This window comes from Mytilus trossulus, chromosome 7 (genome assembly GCF_036588685.1).
Source record: "Mytilus trossulus isolate FHL-02 chromosome 7, PNRI_Mtr1.1.1.hap1, whole genome shotgun sequence".
In the NCBI taxonomy this organism is placed as follows: Eukaryota; Metazoa; Mollusca; class Bivalvia; order Mytilida; family Mytilidae; genus Mytilus; species Mytilus trossulus.
The window spans coordinates 15,068,109-15,075,078 of NC_086379.1; positions in this window are offsets into that span (position 1 = coordinate 15,068,109).

A 6,970-nucleotide genomic window follows, 5' to 3' on the forward strand; every position below is an offset into this window, starting at 1 on the left:
CAATTTTATATTAACGCCAGAGGCACGTTTCGTCTACAAAAGTCTCATCAGTGATGCTCGTATCCAAGAAATACCGTCAATCGCTTTAAAAAAAAAGAAAAAAAAAGAAGGAAGATACCAGAGGGACATTTAAACTCGTATAAAGTGGAAGACAAACCGGCTATCGGAACAGTCTAACCAGAGACATAAAATACGATATACTTCGTATATAAACTCTGGTGGAATGTTGCTTCATAGAAATAGAGAAAATTCAAAAATTGGGAAGCAGAACTCAAATCTTTTCTTGTAAAATTTGTTCTTGCTCCGCATTGAGACCATCGTCAATTTCTAGTTATAAGTCAAGCTATGAAGAGGGCAGGCAAACTTAAGGTGGCTCGGGCCAATTCAAAGTTTATATCAGAAGTGCCATATTTTTTGTTATTTTTATCTTTACAGAAAACGAATAAAATTGGTCGAACAAATAGGGGGTCACGGACCATTTAAACTAAACATTTTACTTTTTAAATAGAGGTCTTGCCATATTTTTATCGGAATATCGAAAAAACGTTCTATGACGCTTTGTCAAATACTGTAATATAAAAAGCTGAAATATGGCTTTAAAGAATGAGCAAATAAAAAAACATAGGTTACCGATAAGGAAAGATAAATGTTTTGCCTTACAACCCAAAATTTTGGCGGGAAAAAGGTGAAATTGGTTGACATGTCATTTTGAGTCTTTCACCGAATTTAACTGCTAGTAGTCTGTTGTTATTTATGTATTATTGTCATTTTATTTATTTTCTTTTGTTTCGTCTTCTGACATCAGACTCGGACTTCTCTTGAACTGAATTTTACTTGATTCTGCCTGTTTAACTTCTTTGGATTCGAGCGTCACTGATGAGTCTTTTGTAGACGAAACGCGTGTCTGGTGTATATACAAAATTTAGATTGGTATATGTGATGAGTTTATTTAAAGTGCGTATTGTTTAAGAAATAATTCATGGAAGCCATAGATTTGTTGGAAATTTACACATGGCCTGGGCCGTGATATTCGAATTTTATCCTGAGCGTTAGCGAGGGATAAAATTAACGAATATCACGGCCCAGGCCATGTGTAAATTTACAACAAATCTATGGCTTCTATGAATTATTTCGATTCTAATAGGACAAATAAGTTCATTCAAATACTGAAGTGAGGGTGGGTATGCCGTATGTGTAGCTGGTCTTTTTTACTCCTTGTTAGATATATATTCAATAGAATAGAAAACAAAACAAAACCTACCTCATAATTTCATTTTAATACAATGTTATACGAACTTCGATGGTCACAAAAAAAGGTTATATTTTTGTGACATTGACGAATAAAAATATTGATTTTATACTGCAACTCAAATTGGTATATTGATAGCTTTTAAAATCGTAACATGAATATCAGGCTTATTTTCATCCCTTAATGAACCCCTGATTGTCGAGAAAGTGTTCCATGATGAAATTGACCTTGCACTAAATATAGCTGTGTTACTATATTTAGGAAATGAACAAAATTAGGTTCAAATACATGTGGATCTACGTGGGAGGTATATTGTAACATCCATTATTATGTATATCTGTGAGTCTGCGCCATGTATAGATATATCGAGAATTTTCACACAGTGTTGTTTGCAAAGCGAAAGACGCACGTCATATTAGAATGTGCGTTAACTTTTCTACATTGGCTAGAGGTATAGGGGAAGGGTTAAGATTTCATAAACATGTGTAACCCCGCCGCAATTTTGCGCCTGTCCCAAGTCAGGAGCCTCTGGCCTTTGTAAGTCTTGTATGATTTTTAATTTTAGTTTCTTGTATATAATTCAGAGTTTAAAATGACGTCCATTATCACTGTACTACTATACATATTTTTTGAGGGGCCAGCTAAAGGACAACTACGGGTGCACAATTTTCTCGCTACATTGAAAACCCTTTGGTGGCCTTCGGCTGTAGTCTGCTTTATGGTCTGGTTGCAAGTCAGCCGCTACTAGAAGACATGTAGCACATAGTTTACTTATACATTTTCCCATTTTGAATTCAAATCTAAGTGGATCTTTATTTTAATTTAATTTTATTTGAAGATATTTTTCTAAGTTTAAATATTCCTCATTTCCTAGTACTTTTTTTTTTTTTTACAAAATTTCACTTTTTCATTATCGTTAAATTCTTGACTATTTTCATTCCTTTCCCTTAATATCGATGACACGTCTGCTCAAGACGATTTTTCACATAAACCTTGAATATCTACTTTGTAAAGTGGTATGTAGGTTATGGTTATATCTATTGAATTTGTTTTGCTGATGTGTGTGTTATTTTATTTTCCATCATTTCCGCATGATTACAACAGATGGAGGTATCTTTTCTAAAAATAATATTTATACCTATGTTAGTACGTTTACCTTCAAATATTGAATGTCATATAGCAAATTTTGACAAATGAAAGATTTTTCATCTTAAAAATAGTATATGTACTTTTAAGTCTTATAATAAAAACAAGCCATCCAGTTATAAAAAAAAAACATATGCATCATATTTATTATTTGAAGTTTCATATGACTTTAAGAAAAAAATCGGAAAGTCCCTGATCCAACGAAAAAAAACCTGACTAGGTACATGTAATTCTTTCTGTAGAAAATAGTGGACTAACCCTGATTTTATAGCTAGCCAAACCTCTCACTTGTATGACAGGAACATAAAAGTCAAAGTATTCCAAAAGAAATGCTACTTATGGAGAACATTAAAACGGTATTGATATTGTCACTGATGCAAGCCGTGGTAGCAGAAAAAAACTCTTGTACACATACCTAGTTTGCATTTTTATTAGGACAAATACGATTGTCTGTGTTGAGGCCACTTCAAAAGAAGATTGTACAAATGCACAAACCCCTGAACAAATTTTGACAGACAGAATTAATAAATATTATAAAAACCTTTAAGGTGTATACGTAGTGAAAATTTGCGTTTGCTGTCATGACAGAAATACCAGTGTACATTAATTGATCCGTATTTATGGAATTGACAGAGAATCGACAAAGGATATCTGTCATGCCACCAAAACATAGCCAAAGTAATCAAGGCCATTTAATTTGGACCAAGATATACAAAAGAACGAATGAAGCAATCTTAGTTATCGGACAAAGCGACAAGCGTAAAACCCATCTTTATTGGACAATAAAAAGTTGTAATAAGGATTCAGTGAAACTTAAATTAAGAATAATGAATATAGTTGAAAAATATTAAAACAATCATGTACACTGTAGTGTAGTGTGGAGGTTTTAAAATACTCCATTTGAATTATGAACCATCTAAATATGTAATTAAGGATCCAAAAGCAGAGATGTTATAAGGTCGGTCTCTAATGGACATACAGGTAACAAAATCGGCAACTGATTATTTATATTGTACATTCAATAGTTCTACTCTTTTATTTGATGAAAAGAGAATTAACTTCTACAAAAAGGTGTCGTGTTTGATTTGAATAAACATGTAACAAGACAAACCACATCGTTTTCAACATGTTCAACTGTTCAAAATACAAATGGCCAAAAAAGTATGAGTACAAGGTTTGTAACGGAAATCTTAGAATATGTGGTCTGAAATCAGTTTAATAAATAAAGGCAATAGTAGTATACCGCAGTTCGAAAAGTCATAAATCGATTGAGAGAAAATAAATCCGGGTTACAAACTAAAATCCAGGTATCGAAACACATTAAATAAGTTTTCATGTTTACTTAAATTAATAATTTTTTGCCTCACTATATTACTGTCAAATTATTAAAACATACTTGTAAGTAAATGTTTGTTTCCTTTATTTTTGTTATTATATCTACTACAAACCATAACTATTATATTCACAGTTAATATGATAATTCGTTTGCTTTAATTTCCCCAAGCATGTGCATTTGTTTGGTTTACATTTAGCAGCTATAAATACAACCTTTTACCTCTCAGTCTTTGTAAGAATCAGGCAATTTAGGTAAAAATTAAAACATGATTAGAAAAAAACCACCGAGCTAATCATGCTATTTAATACTAACCATCATCCTGAGTTAAAAAGTATTAGTCTTTCGTTTGTGTGTGTCTTGTAATATCAAATACATTGTTAGAAAATTGGTTACAATGATAGCAAATTATAGAGTTAACTCCCCTTATTCGTGAATTTCTAGTGGATTTCAACCAAATTGTATCTTCTATTACCAGAATAGAAAATGGAAATGAATGTTATTTTTGTGCATAACTACTTATTATGAACTGAAATCAATGTCAAGTTGGGTGGGGTTTTTTGGTCATGTTTTCAGCACTGCCTGATTTTTGGCAGACTTAAAAATCACATTATCAGTCAAATTTTCATTGCGCATGTATTCCCGATCATCTGATCGGATGTTATTGGTTTAAAAACTTGTCACAGATAATCAGTTGCAACACAAAATAATAATTATTTGATAAAAGTTACCTATATTTACAAGTAAATATATATGTACAAAACTGTTAAAAATAAATATCCATAACCAGCCTATTTAGACTTACCTGACACTAAATTAACAAAAGAAAACAATGGAAACTACCCAATTTATTAAGTATTCACAAACACATCTTTAATAACGATTTAAAAGATTCAAAATCTGACAAAAGTTAAAGTCTTCAGAAAATGGAATAAAATTGTCGATTGAATTTATCTTTTAAAAAGAAAATAGAAGTATTTACACTGATACATAAATACGACTTTAAGTGTTGTGTCGTCCGCATTCAAATCAGTCGTTGAGTGATTTAGGTATAGATGGAGATTATAGATTTTGAAAAAAAAAATATAATAAAGGGCCTAGAATACGGTCCTGCGGTACACACATGTTACTTCTTTACCTGAAGATATATTGTTCATTTTTCCTTTTTTCGTTTTTAGACCTGTTGTGTAAGTAGGATTTCAGCTATCAAAAAGAAATTGTATCAAACTTATAAATCTTAACTTTGCAAATAAAATCGAGTGATTAAGAATATCAAATTCTTTTTATAAAATCTACCTCCCTTATTATTTCGAATGAAAAGTGTGTACGTAATAAAAGGCAACCGTTCGCACTTAACCCTTACTATGCCACAGAGCCTATATTTAGGCTTTCTGTACTCCTTTCAAATGCCAAACGGTCTTTTTTTAGGCTTGGGAATGAGAAAACACGTTCATAAGAGTCTATAAAAGGCCCAGACATGTAAAATCACAAACATACTGAACCCCGAGGAGAATTCACAAAGAAAATTCCCTTATCAAATTTCAATAACAAAAGCTCAAACATATCAAAGGAATGGATAACAACTGTCACATTCTTGACATTGCACAGGCATTTTCTTAAGGGCATACGATACAGTTACAGGGAAGGTAATGACGTTGCTAACGTAATTTGTTATTTTCGCGACGTCAAACTATGACATATCGGGAAAAGATGCATTTTTCGACTGATTTTTATCATTCAAACTGATTTAATTTGAAAACGAGTTCATGGACCCCTATTTTTCAAAACGGCATTTTGTTTCATTTTGCAGGGAGATTATGTTACCCAATTTTTATTAAACTGTAAATAGAGGATTTTTTTTTATTTTAATAAACATACAGTAAAAAATGACGTGATTTCTCAATTCATGAACATTAGATAAATATGAGTTATTTCTGAATAAAATAATGCACATTTTTTTAGGATATTTATAAAATACAGAAATTAACAATTATATAACAATAAACAATTTGTGTTTATCTTTTATAACAAAAAAGTTATGTCTTTCTTTCGAAAAAGAAATTACGGCCACAAATCTGGATTTTGAGCAAATATACAAAATGTTGACCTCATTTTACTCAAAAAGTAGCACATGAAGGTATATTTTTTATTACATATTTGATTTAATCAGGTAAAAATAGCCTATATGCAAATTTTCATGAACTTTTAAATACAGGATCAAAACTGTATCGTATGCCCTTAAGTGGAAAATGGTGTATTAAACTGGGTTAAAAGCTAGCTTAACCTCCCACTTATTTGACAGTAGCATCAAATTCCAGTACATTGACAACGATGTATGAACAAAACAAACAGACATATATTTATCGGTAAACATGTCAAAAAAGGGTCACAGCGGTCAACATTGTGTTATAATCTTAATCACTATATAAAAAAAAATGTAACAATGAAGCACACAACAGCATAAAGACCAAGCATGTTAGCAAAAATGAAAGACATGAATACAAAAATTTACTATAGTACAATAAAACAAAAACGGTATATATAAGTACAGAGCCACGTCATATATGTATCAAAGAAACATAAAAAGTCATATACAAAGCATATAAGAAAAATTAAAAACCACAATACAAATGTGTTTACAAATAGCACAGTATTCGAGTACAACATGTTATTAAATCAACGTCAGAACCGAGAATCTATATTTCAAGACCATCGTGTATTGTGAAGTTGATACGGAATATTTATCAACAAGGTCTTGGAACCTTCCGATGAACGTTTTTTTATTGATAAAAATGAGGAGACGTTCTTTGACATATCGCTGGTTCATTAACTTTCTGCTCAGACATTGGTGACATTTTACAATGTATTTTGCAGGAGATGCAAGCTCTTTAATACCGAGTTAGCTCGGAAATGTAACTCCTATAAAAGCATTGTTGATTATTTCATTTAGACGATTTTCAGTTGAAAATTTAAATTTGATTTAACTTATTTCAGAAAAAACAATTCGAGATTTAAAATTATCTAGAAGGTCTTTAGAGTTTTTTAGAAGCATACGACACAATTTAACAGAGAAAACTAATGGTCAAAAGTAGACAAAACAATTTTGACAGACATGAACGAATGACAACCACTAAACTACAGGCTCCTGAATTGGGGCACACAATAAAGCATGTGGCGGGGTTTGACATTTTTGTTACCCCTAAAACATCCCCTCACCTGGAGCAGTGGTATTATCGTGAAAC